Source organism: Taudactylus pleione, unplaced genomic scaffold (genome assembly GCF_031769625.1).
Source record: "Taudactylus pleione unplaced genomic scaffold, aTauple2 ptg000317l, whole genome shotgun sequence".
NCBI classification, from domain to species: Eukaryota; Metazoa; Chordata; class Amphibia; order Anura; family Myobatrachidae; genus Taudactylus; species Taudactylus pleione.
This window is the reverse complement of record NW_028284718.1, coordinates 126971-144676: the sequence shown is the minus strand read 5'-3', so window position 1 is coordinate 144676 and position 17706 is coordinate 126971. Positions and strand designations below refer to the sequence as shown.

General features: G+C 45.9%; 1 protein-coding gene across 1 annotated transcript in view; it reads right to left on the bottom strand.

The window, feature by feature from the left end:
• Positions 1-9750, bottom strand: part of CALCOCO2 (calcium binding and coiled-coil domain 2) — a 199930-nt gene extending 190180 nt beyond the window's left edge. The window contains exon 1 of the mRNA XM_088442773.1: positions 9729-9750. The gene's annotated coding sequence lies outside the window, so the exon portion shown is untranslated. The remainder of the gene's footprint in view (positions 1-9728) is intronic.
• Between the last annotated feature and the right edge of the window lie 7956 nt (positions 9751-17706).

Genomic DNA, 17706 nt, shown 5'->3' with positions numbered 1-17706 from the left:
AATATTATAAATTTTATCTTTTGATGATTTTAACAAACTTCACATTCCATTTAGAAATGATTGCTTATTTTTTATACTTTTATGTTTTTACATATTTGTTTTAAAACTTACACATTTTATACACTTTTATTTTTGAAACTAACTTTTTAAAGCTCTAAACAGTTCTGAATAAGCATGTGCTTACCACCTTTTTTAAATAGCATTTTGTTTTTAGCTACCTGTTTCAATAAAGTTTTCTTAATATATAAACCCCCTATGGGAAATGATCAAACATCCTTGAAAAAGCACCTATATGGGTTTGAAACACATTTGTACTAAGAGCAGAGGTTCTACACCAGCTAGAGTGATTGTGCGAATTAACCTGGAGCCGCAACGCCATACCTACCTGGCATCTGACATCACTATCAGGCACCATGGTCACGAAGAGTGCTGGAGCACAGCAGGAGAAGAACACAGGAGCACTGCCAGCCAACCATACCGCGCTAACCGAGAAGGACCGGACCAGGTCCAGTGGTAAGTGAGGGACAGTTAGGGTGAGCAGTGCACGTTACATCAGGATTGACGTACGGCAATGCGGGGGAAGTTTCTGCCAACCCTGCTTCCACCACTCCATCAACAAAGGAGTATAAACATTACCAACTACAATACAGTATATCAAATATTTTTTGTTATGTTATATTTTCAATGTTATTTGAATTTTATTATTTTTTTAGCACCTGTTATCATATTTTACATATATTATACTTAAAAAGCAAACAGCTGTTTTATATATACACTACAAGCGCAGGTTACTATTTACTATATGTACACTAGCGTGCAAATCGTTGTCCAAAGCTTATATGTTTACTTATATTGCTCTATCTGAAGTCTGTGTAATGTAGGTCTAAATCAGGCCTGGTCAAAACGACAATCGCAATCTACCGGTAGCTTGCGGAGCTCCCCAATGGTAGATTGCGACCAACTTGCCTATAGCGACTGAGAACGCTGGCGTCTGAAGTGATCAGGGGCTAAAATAGCCTCTGATCGCTTCAGAGGGGGTGTGGTCTAATTACTGTAGGCCACGCCTCCTTTTGTGGCATTATCTGAGGAGTGTGCCCGCATGGCATGCCTCCAAATAACGTCAGGCTCGGGGGAGCCTCACTAGCTGGTCTTCCCCCAGCCCTCTCACGGCACTGAATGGATGCCACGTGCATGTGCGCAGCATCCATTCAGACTCCGTGGTCTCCAACCCCCCGATTTGAGCACCTGTGGGCCACTTCGGCCCACGGGTAGAACAGCAGGACATTACTGTCCCACTGAAATCGGGATGCTGGGGAAGGGTGCGCCCTTTATGGGTGGCGCCCCTGTTCGACCGCTCAGGTCGAACACCCCTAGAGCCAGCCCTGCCACATGGTATACTCTTATTTTAGCCTTGTACACAGATAAGTCATACATGCCCAACTGAGTGTTGTTGTGACAGACACTCTCTCCTTATTTGCTGCCAGTAAGGAAGAGGAGAGGTGTTTAATTATTAAAATTAATTTAAACAGGCTCTATGAACTTCCTTCCTTGCCCCCTTTCATTAATAATATACTGCGCCCTTTAACTAATAAATATATAGTACACCATTTTAGTAATAAATACAGTGTCCCCATAATTTTTTTATGTATTATTGGCCCCATGATTTTAATAGTAATCTGTGACACACGAGCAACTGCTTCTGATTAACTGGCTGCCTCCTAAACGACCAAAACATCATCAGAAAACGTCATCGGAATCTGTAAATCAGGTTGTTTAACATGTTGGATTTTACCGACCAATCAGGACTGTAGACTGCTATCGTACAGTAACGATCAGCCAATTCCACGACATAACTAGTAAAATTATGAGCCTTTCAAGACTGGCAGATCTGTCCTTCCTGAAAATGATCTGCAAGTCATTGAAAAATATCTGTAATGTATGGGTGCCGATTGGTAGATTGGGAAATCCTTAAATCCGGAAACAAATTGCAGAATTAATAAATCGTTGTTTTCTGACTGCTAGTGTATGTGCCCCATAAGGGAGGTTTTTGGATTTTATTTTATAGAGGTTGTGAAGGCAAAATAGCTCAAACTGGCAGCAGCTTGACCAACCTCTCCTGTCACAGCTTACCTGATTTTATTTGGAGGTTTTGCCAGCGGTTTTCTTTTGAAAAATATTTTATTGTTGAGAAAACAGCATATTGTAATACAGATAGATATAAAGTTATCCAAAGCATAATAAAACAAACAGAAGAAAACCATATAACATATAAAATATTCATATATGTTTGCAGTAAATAAATCTACATATAGATTGCAATTGTACACACAAAAAATCAATCACATATAAAGTTACATATACAGTTAGCGGGCTGGCTACAGTTAGAGTGGGGGTCAAAAGGTAGGGCCATTATCAAGAACTTCCAAATTAAACTATGAAGTAAGTTGGAAGCATCTCCACAGAGAATCTTTAAGTGATTGGGATAAAGTATGACTATAAGGCAACCAGGTGCCACAAAACTTCTCAGTAAAGTCTTCCTTAATGGTGGACGTCTCTGTCCAGTCCATTGTAAACAGAAATGTAATTCTAGGATGTAATAATGTAAGAGTAGGTGGGTTAGAGTCAATCCATTGTGAGAGAATGTTTTTTTTTTTGCGGCCACAGCCAGTTTGGTCAGAAGTACCCGATTTTCCTTCGTCAATCCCGGTGAGTGTGTGTTTGCATATATGTTCCATAAAGCCCAGTCTTTAGAGATCACAAATGGAATTTTTAGAACCTCTTTAATATAGTTATTAAGTTCACCCCAAAAAACTTGTATACGTGAACAATCCCACAGGCAATGCACAATATCTGCATCGGGAGCTGAGCATTTATAACGGTTGGCATTAGGTGCATCACCAATAATAAAACATTAAAATTGGTATCAACCGATTATTGTGCTTAAAAGCTGCTGTAAAGGGGTATATATCACCCTGGTGTTATCCTCACCAAGATAAGCATAAACAGAAAAAATTGGAGAATACCCTCTGCACTTTTTTTATATAAGAATATAAAATACCACTTATCTTAATTATGAAGTGTCCAGATTTGTGTGGACCAAACTTCTTCGCAAAATATGTTTTTGCAATAAATAAGAGGTATCTGAATGGGTGGGTAACTGAGTGGTAACAAATGGGTGGTAACTGATGCTTCTTGGGAAGCTAATCATTTTATAAAGGTGGCATCTGCCTATGTAAGACAACGGGAGATGGGCCCATTTATTGAAATCAGTGTATGTTTTTAACAACAGTGGAGTGGAGTGGAGTTAACATTATACAATTGAGAAGGGTGTGGAGGAATATTGACACCTAAGTAAGTGAAGTACCTATCTGCCCACTTAAAGGCAAAGGAGTTCCTCCATTGTGCCTTGCCCTCCCCAAAAAAAGGCCAAGTCCTCTGTTTTAGCATAATTAATTTTAAAGCCCGCTATCTCCTCAAATACTTGGGAGGATTTGCAGAAGGAGCAGTATAGCTTCCTTGGGGTTAGCAAAATATAATAAGAGGTCATCAGCAAAGAATGAAAATTTTATCTTGTGTGTTGCCAAGAAAATGCCCCGCCATCCCCTTGTTTTTTCAAAATGGCGAAATAGGAGATCTAAGGCTAAATCTAAAAGTATGGGTGAGACTGAGCAACCCTGTCTCGTACCTCGAGCTAAACAAAATGATTGAGTGTTTAAAGAATTTATTGTCAAAAAGGCTTTCTGATCTTGATACAACATTTTTGAATATATGAATAAAATCAGGGCCAAATTGTTGGTGATTAAATATATATATTAAATGAGACTAAAGCTGGCCACACACTAGACCAACTTACATCCAACCATCCAACTTGTTGATTGGTTGGAATGAAAATCTGGTAACATATGGGAGTAAATGATGATCAGCAATTTGCTCCTAAATGTCAGAAACAGATGAAAATGGTCGTTCAGACAAGTTTGTTAAATGTTTGATCTAAACTATTTGTTCAAACAACAGTTTTGGTCCATTTCCCAGCGTTTGGGAGCAAATTTCTGATTGTCATTTGCTTTCATACCTTACCAGGTTTTCATTCCAACCAATCAACTAGTTGGCTGGTTGGACAGATAATCTTTAGATGTGTGGCCAGCTTACGACACTCTATCAAATGCCTTGTCGGCATCACAATTCACCACAATATGTTTTTTACCCTTTTCCACATGTACATTGCCGTTAAGAATGTTTTTCAATAGTTTTCAAAACCCAACACTTAATAAATCTGGTGTTTTGATTACTTGACATGTAACAAAAAATTGCAAATGCAAAGTGTTATGTGGCATCTTCTAAACTGGTGGTTTTCCAGCTGTTTGGACATGAATAAATATGGAGGATGCTAAACCACTGGAAAAAAAGCCAAAAAACAGCATTTTTACAAACTAAATTTACCCTTAGGATTCTGTCCTATTATGTTCTAAACTGTTTTGTTATGCCAGATAGTGTTCACTTTCCTATCCTTCACGGAACTCCGATTGGCTAAATGGAGTTCAGAGAAATAGTAAAAACTGAGCTATATATGCTGTTAGCACCCAGACATGACATAAGAATAGATAGAAGTAGCCCCCAGGAAATGGGTAATATATTATACAATGGCCACCAATGACTGGGTTCTGTTTTGCATACTAGCCATCATGGGCTGGGAGTGGTATGAAAGATCAACAGCAAAAAGGTTGACATTCAGAAGGTCAACAGGTTCTGAATTTCCAGTCAATAGGTCGACAAGGTCAATAGGTTGACCATCATTCTGTAGACATGTATTTAGGTCGACAGGGTTAAATGGTTGACACATTGAAAAGGTCAACTGTTACCATGTCGACCCTAAAATGACGACACTGTTTTTTTTGTTATTTTAGCCTAACCCTAAACTCACCCTATAATCAAGAAAAAACTATGTCGACATTTTAGCGTTGACATGTTAAAGGTCGGCCTTTTGAATGGGTCAACCATTTAACCTTGTCGACCTAAATACAATTCTACAAAATGACCGTTGGCTGAATGACAAAGTTGACCTTTTGTCTGTCGACATTCAGAATGTGTCGAGCTTCTGAATGTTGACCTTTTTTCATGTTGACCAATTAACCTGGATACCCTCAGACTTCTATGTTCACTATAGGGCACAATGAACATGAAGGTCTGGGTTTTGACTCAGAATTGCCACAACTTATTATGTCTGTATTGTTGACTGGTGACAGGGAATGAGAACTGCTTTGTACACACATCACGCAATCCACTCCCAAGCCAGTTAAACCACTTGCATATCTGCAGCATTGCTTTGCAAGCACCTCATAAATTCACCAACTGAAGAATTTCTGTTTCATGACAAACTGGAAATGTATGCATATTTATAATGTCTGCTACTTCCTGGTATCAGTGAGTATAAACACCAGGTCCAGCGACAGGGTTTACAAGAAGGACAAATGTACCAGGCCCAGGGCATGTTCCCCAATGTCATTTTTCAGACAATTTTTTTTTGGGGGGGGGGTCATACAACAACAGGGAGTGGGATCTAAACATGAGGGCTGGCTTGAGGCTCGTTCAAGTAGACGTGCCGCACGAGGACGCCACCACGTAGGGGGTGCAGTGCAACAGCTGAACTTTTGGCCCGGGCTGTGCTGTGCTCATTTTCCGACTCAGACGCTGCTGGGCTGTGACCCATCTTTGACGCAGCTGTGTGATATTATGGAAGTCACTCAGCTACACAGTGCACTGAGGGCGAGTGGAGAAGGGTGGTGTGCAGCGGCACAGTACAGGCAGTCAGTTGCTAACACCCTAAAGGAACTTCTGTTCCTCCCATACGATCCCTTAATCAAGGGGACATTTTAAACAACTGCATCTGCAGACTTCAAACCGTCAGATCCATGTTGAGTGAGGCAGCTCAGTACTGCAGGAAGCAGGCCTGTGTCGTCAACTCATATGAAGAAAGTACATGCTCCTCTGTGGGGCCAGTGTGTTTTTTCCCCTGTGGGGACTAATGTGTGTGTTTTTTCTGTGAGGGGCCAATGTGTGTGTTTTTTGCTTTCCTGTAGGGGGTCTAATGTGTGTTTTTTATTTCCTGTGGAGGGCCAATTTGTTTTTTTTTCCTGTGGGAGGTTAATGTGTTTTTTTTTTTCTTCCTGTTGGGGGCCAATGTGTGCTTTTTCCCCTGTGTGTGTGTGTGGGAGGGGGGGGTGGGCATTGTGTCTTTTTTTTTTTTATAGGATCAACGTGTTTTTTTTTTTCCTGTGGGCGCATATTTTCTTTGATTAAAAATATTCATTTATTAGATTGTGAGGGGGGGGAATCGCACTCCAAAACTCCAAAAATTCTTGCACAGGGCGTGGCTAGACCTGGGGCTGGCCTGGCCCTGTTGAACGTCCACACTCTCCTCTTTCCAGCCCCCATTTCTCAACCCCTGACATGATACATATTGTTCCTGCTCTGTACTGGTTTCAAGTGAGTCACTAATGTTAAATCATGACATTGCTTTTGCAGCCAAGTAAGAAGAGCCGTCAAGAGCAGCAAGAGGATCATGGACATGACTGACACAGGACACTGGTCACTGACTGAGAACATTCAGAAGACAAAACAGTAATGAAAGAAAAATAAATAGTATAAATCGAGGAACAGAGGGAAAACGATAAGCTGGTAGATGTTTGTAGGAGGTTACTGCAGTCTGAAGATAATGAGAGGAGAGGGGAGTGGTACAGTGTGACATGCAATGCAGGCTTGCCTAACCTCCCGAATTGGTCGGGAGCCTCCCGAACATCGGGTGCCTCTCCCGACCCCCCGGACAGGTAGGCAAGCCTCCCGGCTGCCGCCTGCCCCCCCCGACTACCAACTAGACACCCCTGCAGCGGGGGGGCCGATGACGTCTCTATTTTTGGCATTGTGAGGAGGGGGCGGGGCCACAATGACATGATTGTGTGGCCCCACCCCCAATACGGACCCATTGCCTGGCCACGCCCCCGCTGTATGCAGGCATTCAGCTCCCTCCCGGAAGGAGGGAGATGAATGTTGGCAAGCATGATGCAATGTGAATTGGGTGAACAGTGTGAGACCCAAAGTGAACTGGGGGCACAGGACCTCATTCAGAGTATCTCGCTAGCGCTGTGCAGTCGCAAGCAGCCCGATGGTTTGCGCGTGCGCAAACTACTCTGTGCGATCGCAGGCCGCTCACTCGCCCAGCAAAGACAGCCCAGTGAAATGAGTGACAGGAGAGGCCGTTTGTGGGTGGTAACGGGCAGGACACTAATAACGGGGGGAGTGGAGGTGCAAACGCAGGCGTGCCTGAATGTTTCAACGCCATTTTAGAGGCGTGCATAATTAACACGCAGCGTCATAGTACACGTCACATGCCTGATTTTTACACTGAAGTCCTCGCAGTGCTTGCGGTAGGGTAAAGCAACCACAAGCGCTGCGATCGCTTCTGATTGTCCTCGATGTACCAATGTTTTAATACACTTCCTGGAGATGACGTGTGCTGGTGGGCGGCTCTGCCTGTGCGAATGGGCGTACGCTGGCCGCTCACTAAGACATGGTGGGCGTGCTTATGCCTTGGTGAGCGATCGCTTCCTGTGGCGTCACTTTGACAAATTTGCATATGCTGGGGGCGAGCGATCGCATCTAGCGATAGACTCTGAATGAGGTCCACAGGGTACCATACAATTTGAAATGGGAGCATAGTGTGCAATACAATGTAAACTGATAGTACATGTGGCATATAATAAACTGATTTTGCTTCTATTAAACTAAGAAGTCCCCATAATTTTCAATGCACAAAGAATAATTTAATAAATGTTCGTATTTAGACATCCATAACCTTGTAGTTTTTCTTTTTTTCAGGAGAGATTTGGAGGGGCAAAAACATGAGTGTACCCGGCCCCAAGATTTCTGTTGCCATGCCTGACAAACACATGCGTAATTAAATGATTTTATTTATACCAAAAGTTTTACATAATTCTGATTGTGGGGAGACAAAATTCACACTAATTTTCCAGTTCCCATCTGCAATCACAAGTATACACCCATCTAATGACGTGATGTACCTGGCATTGCCCCCAACAAGAGCTGCTTTATTGCATTTTTCTTTTGAAGGAAAGGGGACAGCTATGGTGTAAGTGTGCGATATACTGTATATACAGTATATGCAGGGGATACATATGTTACACCGCCGACCGCATGGTTCAAATCCCGGCAGCGCCAGCCCGACGTAGAAGGAAATCCCGATCATGTGAAAGGCAAGTATGTCCTACCCTAATCTACCCCCTAACCCTAACCCTCCTTTAGGGTGCCTAACCCTAACCTCCCCCCCCCCGTGCCTACCCCTAATCCCCCCTCTAAGAGCCTAAACCTAACCCCCCCTTTCCCTGCCATCTAAACCTAAGTCCCCGGGGGCGTGCCTAACCCTAAGTTCCCCCCGGGGGTGCCTAACCCTAACCCTCCCTCCCCTTAGCCTAAACCTAACCTCCAGGGGGGTTCCTATCCCTAAGTCCCCCCCCGGAACCCTAAACCTAACCCTCCCCCCCTGCGCGGCTGTCCGCTCTCGGCGCCCGGCATCCCTTCGATCGGGATGCTGGGCGCCGGTCTCGCTTGCAAGCCACGAGCTATAGAGCTACAGGAGCCACAAGCAGCCACACCAAGACCCGAGAGCCATATACAGCACAAAGACGCAATTGACCATCTTCAGCCACCGATACTGCATCCATCGGGGCACTGTGCACAGTGAGTAACTGCCTCCCACCAGTGGAGTCAGTCTAATTCTACATCAGTGCTGTATGTGTACGTGGGCTCACCATCTCCCACGCTGAGAGCTGAGTTACAGCTCTGAGTCTGTCTGGGTACTAATGCATGCATGTAATTTCAAGTTAATTTCCAGTGTCTGATCAACACTAGGATACCCTGTACAAGACTTTAAACTTCACATTAACACTGCTTATGCTGTTCTTTGGAGGCTCATTAACCCTTTGGCTGCTGGACTTTTTAACCCTTTACTGACACTGCTTATGCTGGTCTGCTATTTACTTTAGGCTCATTAACTGTATGGCTGCTGAACTTGCTTGCCTCTGACTGCTAACATAACCAGATAACACTCAATAGAGTTTGGTGTACTATATTTACTAATCCTGGTTGACTTAACTGTTTTTATTTTTATTTTTGTACCTGCTAGATTTCTTTACATATTGTGCATTCTCTTTTTTATTATATTTATGTGTATATTTCTGTAACTGAGCATACTGTAATATATAACTTAATTACAGTTTTTAATTTGTTCTGAAATAAATTATTTGTTTAATATCATCATTTTTTTACCATACACTGGGCCAGTCACAGTCAGTGCTCCACTATATTTTCTTTTAGCATTTACATGTTTTACTCAGGAGGGTCAGCTCCTCCAAGTGGCAGCGAGTGAATTTTATATACACTCCACTGATTTACTTATATCTCTATAGCGCCATTAGGTATTCTTTCCTTTATTAGATAGATAGATAGATAGATAGATAGATAGATAGATAGATAGATAGATAGATAGATAGATAGATAGATAGATAGATAGATAGAAACCCCCCCACCTCCTCAAATCCTGCATTAGCTCCTGAGACACTTTGTGAAAAAAACATAGTTTATGATTATATATATATATATATATATATATATATATATATATATATATATATACATTATTGTAGGTAGATACATACCAGTCTAGCAGACTTGTCGCAGATATTTAACTCTGGTAGTTTGTAGCTTTCAGTTTCAGTTTACTCACTGGGCAGGGCAATTCAAGGAAATGACATATATAAATACAGCAGGGTGTGTGAGTGATTTACATGTGTAGCTCTAGGGGCCTCAGTCTTAGTTTTCATATGGTGTTCCTCACAGTCTGAGGTTTTGTTTTGTACTGTATCACATACCAGTGTAATTAAAGTACATGAATTATATTTTTCTTTGCAACATGATTAATGCAACTGGTCAGTTCTACAGACTTGTGCAGCAACCCAACAGTAAAAAAATTCATACAGAAGCACAATTGTTATTATGAGTCCCATGTCATGGCTGCATTTATCAAATGCCTAAAATAGAAAACATTAACCCTTTGACTGATTTCAATATGGGTCATCTATGAACAACATAAAAGATCAGATTCTGAGTCACACCCAAAGCACCTGCAGTTGCTAATTTTCCCAATGCCCATGCTCTAGTATAGTCTCATCCATAAGTGTCTGGATGTGTGATAGTCTGAGTCTCACAGAACTTAGGGCCTGATTCAGAGCCACTCGTAAGCGGCCGCACGTTCGTTCCGAGCGACGTTCGCACATCTGCGCATGCGTACGGGTTGTAATACGCATGCGCGAACCAGTCAGTGTGGTGTGCCAGCAGTGTCTTAGTGTAGGTTTGCTGGTTGTGTCGGCAGTGCAGGGGTGCCAGCGGTGTCTTTAGTGCAGGTTTGCTGGCTGTGTCGGCAGTGCGGGGGTGCCAGCAATGTCTTAGTGCAGGTTTGCTGGCTGTGCTGGCAGTGCAGTGGTACCAGCGGTGTCTTAGTGCAGGTTTGCTGGCTGTGTCGGCAGTGCGGGGGTGTCAGCGGTGTCTTTAGTGCAGGTTTGCTGGCAATGTCGGCAGTGCGGGGGTGTCAGCGGTGTCCTCATTGCAGGTTTGCTGACTGTGTCGACAGTGCAGGAGTGTTCTCAATGCAGGGTACCAGCGGTGTCGGCAGAGCGGGGGTGCCAGCGGTGTCCTCAGTGCAGGTTTGCTGACTGTGTCGGCAGTACAGGGGTGCTGTGGGTGTCGCTGACCGTGTCCTCAGTACGTTGGGCAGCAGTGCAGGAGTGTCGGCTGTGGTGGTGTCATCAGCGGGGGATGCTGCCAGTGGGAGTGCCGGCGGTGTCGGCAGCGGGGGGTGCCGGCGGTGTCAGGCGGCGGGGGATGATGGGCACCATCTTCTTTTCTTCTTTTGTGCTGTTTTCAATGGGCTTAACTCTGATTGGCTGAGAGCCGTGACAGACAGCTCTCTCAGTCAATGAGCGTAAAGCCCGCTGCGCTTGGATCTCCCCGGATTCCCGAAATTCGGATGGGTTCAGATCTCTTAGATCCGAACCCGCTCATCTCTAGTAGTTACCTGCCCTGTCGGGATCTTCTGCCTTCGGGCTGCCAGCATCGGGATATAAACCGGTGGCTATTCAGCAGACGGGACTTCATTCCCATTCATGAGACTACAGGATTTACACTCGATAGGCCTCAATGCAGGGAAATAGGACACAACTCTGAATTTTGTCATCATACTGCAATTTTTCATACTGTAAAAATTTTGAAACTTAATCAGCATCAGGGAGATTGCCAAAAACTACAGAGTCAGGGAAATCACCCCCTATTCAAGAAGTCTCCCTGACATTCAGGGAGATTAGACAAGTATGGTTATACCACACTTTGATGCCCTAATTTCTAGCATCTACTGCCTATGCCAGCACTGTAGTGCCACATATTCCATCCCTAAGGTTGTATAGGCCCACAGTAGTGTCCTGAAGCCATTAAAATGTTGTCTGATAAGTGTCTTTACAGACAATCTCCTCCATCTCTCCAAGCATAATACTCAATTTTCACTTACTTCTTAGATGTTCCTCCCTATTCTTTCTTCCTCTTCTTTCTTCCTTTAGGAATCTGACAGAGAACACAAAATTGTGATTCATTTGCCCCATTTTAACATATCTATTACATCCCTCTCTCTCCCAATTACTGCCCACCATACAGCACTCACTGACCCTCCTCACAGCACCACATACTGCCCCTTTCACTGCCCACCTCACAGCACAGCACCCCTCTCCCCTCTCTTCACAGTACCCCTCATCCAGTGCTCCTCTACCAACACAGCACCCCTCATCCAGCACTCCTCTCCCAACACAGCACCCCTCATCCTGCACTCCTTTCCCAGCACAATACCCCTGGTCTCATCTAGCACCCCTTTCCTAGCACAGCACCCCAGGCCTTATCCAGCACCCCTTTCCGAGCACAGCACCCCTGGCCTTATCGAGCACCCCTTTCCCAGCACAGCACCCCTGGCCTAATCTAGCACTCTCTCCCAGCACAGCACCCCTGGCCTTATCCAGCACCCCTGTCCGAGCATAGCACCCCATGCCTTATCCAGCACCCTTTTCCCAGCACAGCACCCCTGGCCTTATCCAGCACTTTCTCCCAGCACAGCACCCCTGGCCTTATCCAGCACTTTCTCCCAGCACAGCACCCCTCATCCAGCACCCCTCCCCCAGCTGACTTACTTAAGTCTCTTAAAAGTCAGGGTCTGGCAGACGTGGACGACCCTGCTAGTTTTTCTCTCATGCTGGATTTGGTGTGCGTCTGCTGTGGACAGAGCTGTGAAGTGTGATTCACGAGCTCCACAAAGGCCCATGGGAGGAGGGGCTGCAGCTGAGCTCCCACGGCCATTTTACTTGTAGATGGAATAAGGTTATGCGCATGTGCAGAAGCTCATCCTGACCACTTACTGTTCCAATCGCAGTAGCCGCCATTCCACTCCACTGCTAGCCCTAGGCTTGGGAGTTGGGATGCCCCTAGGCATTTGCCTATAATGCCTTGGCCTAGGGCCATCTCTGCCCACCCCCCTCCCCCCTCTCAGAGCCCCTGATGGTAGTGATAACTGGTGACATATGAAGTAAGTGATTTTGATCGCTCAGTTAGCAGGCCAAGTGAAAGTACTGACATAATCAGCCAGATTTGCACTGATTGATGTGTGCCTGTTTGTTTGTGCATTCACAGCAAGCTGCTGATATTATTAGAAATTATAATGTACACATTTGTTTTTTTCCAAAAACTTTTGTAAAGTATTTTTATTCAGTTTTTGCATAGTTCTTGGATGGTATTGCACAGCCACAAAGAAGCAATACTGTCCAGCAAATATTGAAATACTGCAGGAGGCAGCTATAGGAAGTAGATGATTCCTGACAGCAATGGCGATCCAAGTGCAGCGTCCGTAGATGCTGCATCGCGATGGCAGCAGCATCAGCCACTCTGAGTAAGCCTCAGGTTACACAGACTGGCTGCTTACGAGGCCAGGAAATCTGCATCCACCTGTCAGACCCTGGCCTCTGCACTCCTGGAAACGCAGCCCAGGCACGCCCACACTCCTCCCCAAAATCACGGCTTGGGGGATCTGCAAGTGTGATTGCAGGACCTGTTCTGCACATGCGCAGACCCCAAACCATCGTATTTACATACTTATCTGATTCAGGCCCATAGTACTGGTAGGTTAAGAATTGTATTCATATACTGAATTTTTTTGTTTTAAAGGTTTTTTATTATTAATTTCTCCCTATGGGGCCCATTTATTAAGGATCGCATTTTGAAATGCGATCAGGGCATACAGTACCGCCCATGATCACATTGCAAAATGCGATCATACCGGCCGAATGTATGACCCGGCACATGCAGGGAGACGGGCTACGAAAAGAGCCCGTCCCTGCGATGTGGCCAGAGCGCATTCCGGGCTGCTGTGCATGCGCAGTCTCGAGGACTGCACATGAGCGGCGCCCATTGCCGGCGGAGGGATCTGGAAGATCCCATTGCCGGCGGAGGGATCTGGAAGATCCCTCCGCTGGCTGAAATGCGGTGAGTGCCCATAGGACACAGCGGCTAACGCTAACTTCAGATAGTGTTAGCTGCTGGGGTCAATATCGGGAATGCTTCGCATTCCCGATATTGATACATTTGGCAGCATCGCATCCCCCATAGAAACCTATGGGGGAGGCGGCTGCCGGCGGCAATGGAGGGATCGCAGCAGGTATCGGAGATACCTGCTGCGGTCCCTCCTTCATACATTCGGGGGATACTTAGTATTTGAGGTAAACCCCCAAAAACAAGTGTTTACCTCAAATGCACTTTGATAAATGGGCCCCTATGTTTTCCTGAAACACACTCCTGTCATCTCTTTTGAGCAAGTTATTGAGGGGGATTGACAGAGCAGCCTGTGACCTCTTGAGATAAAACATTGATAATCCTTCTTTTGCGAAAACAGAGCTCCCCACACAGGCAGAGACACATATCAGAGACTGTCAGAACTAGGGGCCACTTCCATTACAAGATATATTTCAAAAACTTTGTGTTTAGTTTCAATATTCTATTGACCTATACGTGACTTATTATATATGCCTAGATATACGGTTAAGTATCTGACGAGATGTCAGTTCTAGGCAGTCAGAATGTCTTCAAGCCCCAGCATCCTTTGTGACTGGTTGTAACCGAGGGTGATTGATATCACACGTACTGACACAGGATGTACTTCAAATAAAATCCTGCTTACAGATCTATGGGCACTCAGATCCCACAATTGTGTAGTTGGGTTTATGACCACTGAAGCCAGAGTGTCTTGGATTGTAAATTCTCCTTTGCAGTATCTGGTCAGGAAATGGATAAAACCTATGAGAGGTTATGAAATGTGGAACTTATAACAAATTCTTTGAATTATTGCTAGACATGCCTTTATACATTATAGATAGAGGAATTTTAGTTAACAGAAATTTGGTGTATGATAACGCTAGTGTATGTCTAACCCTATATAAGTACCCCCAGTGGAGCAGAAACATTTTCCCTGAGGAAGTTTGGTTCAAATGAAACGCATTGGAGGAAGGGCTTCTGCCATTTGGGAGCTCACATTGATTCAAGGAGTTGCAGAAATTGAACATTCCCTTCCCTGGAAGTAAGATGATTTGTATTTGACTGATATGCTGTTTATCAAGTTCTGATACTGTACAAGATTTCATACACATAATTATAAAGTTTACAACCACTACACTGAGAGTTTCTTTTCATTTGTTTGGTGCTCAGCTATATTCAAGATCTGAAGACCACCAAGACTGGATGAAAAAGTGCTCCAGAAGAGGAATTTTATTCTGTTACCCCAAGTGGCTACACGCACAGACAAGCACTATTATAATTTTAAAAAATATGCATAATATTTATCCAATAGCTAATAGTTGGTTTTTGTATACACTATACCATGAGCGCCTTCTTGTCTTGTTGTTCTATGTTTGTCTTTTAGATTCACTGCTGGCAGCAGCATCCCAAGGGGTGGGCTGGCAGGGCTATTGCCCGGGGCACTGCAGCCTATGGGTGCGGGCTGCAGTCACCACCGCTGCCACTACCGTCACCCCTCCAGCACTGCCGCTATCTCAACTACTACCTCCCAACAGCCTCGAGGCACTTAGATCACTTAGCTCTCAACAAAGGTGCATCCGGATATGTGCCTTCTGTGTATGCGTGGCTCACTACTGCATCTTTCCTCCACACTGAGCTGCTGAGGAAGAGGAGCATGCAGGTAAGTTGAAGAGGCCAGGGAGGGAATTGGAGTGACAGAACAAAAAGCATGAAGTGACAAGGGGCAGGACACTGGGGTGACAGGGATCAGGAGGCTGGCGTGATGAAGCATGGAGTGAGAGTGAGCATGATGCTGGGGTGACGGGTCAGGATACTGGAGTGATGGAGCAGGAGCATGGAGTGATATGGGGCAGGATGCTGGGGTGATAGGGGTCAGGAGGCTGGAGTGATGGAGCATGGAGTGATGGGGCAGGAAGATGGAGTGACAGGGAGCAGGAGATTGGAGTGATTGGAGACTGAAATGAAGGGGCAGAAGGCTGAAGTGATGAGGCAGTAGGATGGAGAGACACAAGGGGCATCGGCTTACACAGAAGCCAGCACAGGGGGAGCTGCTTTGGCACTTCTCCTGCTGCTGGGTCAGGGGCTACCCTATCCCCCCCTCCCTCTGGGACATACATTACTCACCTCTACTCACATAGCCATCCAGGTGAGTAGTGTACTGCCCGGTTGGAGGGGGGGCCTGGGTCAAGGACGTATCTCTAATGGGTGCAAGGTGTGCGGTGCCACATTGCACATCCTGCACGCACATAATTTTATACTTACCCATTTATAGTCACCAGTGCCAGCGCTGCAGAGCAGCAAAGATCACTGGGAAAAATGGCGGCTGACACTTTCTCAGTGAATCGCGCACCCTCGGAGGGGGTGACACCAAAATTCTGGCTCCTCTGCAGTGACAGGAGTCTGGTTCTGCAGTGTGGCATTCTCCTGCAGGACCCGGCTCTTGTCAGCTCGACAGTGCAGACAGCCCAGCATCTCCGGTGATGCTGGCCTGTCCCCAGAGTGATGTTATTGGGATCCCCCGCAAGGCCACACTCCCTTTATTTAGGTCACACACCCTTTTTGGCCAGGGGGTATCCAGAGGGTACACTGGGTGTCACCAGACCTGGTGACCAGGGGTGCAGCGAGGGTGGTCCCGGTGGAGTTGTGCTCTGGGCGCCTGCTCCAGCCAGGGCGCAGAAGATCAGACATTCAACGGGGGGTGGATTACCTGCAGAGCCTGAAGCACGTAGAGAGATCAGTGACTTCAGACAGGGAGCATGGTGTGGGCGGAGCAACTTTTGCAGCTCTACCCAAACCATGCCCCCAGTATGGAGTCACTGATCTCTGTATTTCAGACTCAGCAGATGATCCGCCTCCCGCCAGATGTCTGATCTGCACCCTGTGAAAGTGAAGAGGGGACAAAGGAGAAGATCTGAGTGGGGGAGCGCTGTGTAATATATGTGTTTGAAGGGAGAGGAGCTGTGTGTGTTGGAGGGGGGTCTGTGAGAGGAGGAAGATTTGTGTGGGGGGATCTGACTGAATGGAAAGAGCTGTGTGTATTTGAGAGGAGGGGGTATTGTGTGAAGGGGGAACTGAATGAGGGGGCATCTCAGTAAGTGGGGAGAGCTGTATGTTTGGGGGGTCTGTGTGAGGAGAGGAGATCTGTGTGAAGGGGGAACTGTGTGTTTGAGGGGTGGGGGTATTGTGTAAAGGGGGAGCTGAATGAGTGGAGATCTCAGTGGGGAGAGCTGTGTGTTTGGGGGGTCTGTGAGTAGGAAATATATGTGTGAGGGGGATCTGAGTGAGGGGAGGGAGCATTGTGTGAAGGGGGGAGCTGAGTGAGGGGGGAGAAAGCTGTGTGGGGGTATCTCAATGAGTGTGAAGAGCTATGTGTATGGGGTGAGGGCTGAGAGAGGGGGGAGGACTGTGTGTGTTTGAGGGAAGAGGAGCTAACAGAGGAAGAAGAGCTGTGTGGGGGGTATATGTGTGAGGAGGAGTGAACTATGTGATAGAGGATATCTGATTGAGGGTGGGAGAGCTATGTGAGGAATATATATATATACTGCATGGATTATATATACATTAATATGGAGCCTAATGTGGTATTTTGCCTAGGACCCTCTGGGGTCTTAATCCGGCTCTGGGACTGAGCAGAAGTGAGGAGGGATGGAGCAATGAGCAATAACAAAGAGGGAGGAGGAGGCGGTCCTCTCCCATCATCACCCCCGGCTTCTCCTCTTTGCCTCCACTGAGCTGGGTCCCACTTTCCACCCTGATCCTGACCTCAGCTGGCCAGGGGCGCACAGATTGAGCATCAGTCACACAGAAGGAGAGAACATGGTGGCTGTGTCCCTGTTGCTGAGGGGAGGCCTGAGCCAGGTGCTGCTGCTGAGAGGACAGGTTGCAGCGCCTGTAACTGGAAGGAGCCTGAGCGGTGAGGTCACGCGTGACTGCTCTGATGCCACATGCCAGTAAGGGCACTACTGTGGCAAATGGTGCATAAGCGACACTACTGTGGTATAATGTGAATAAGGGGTACTA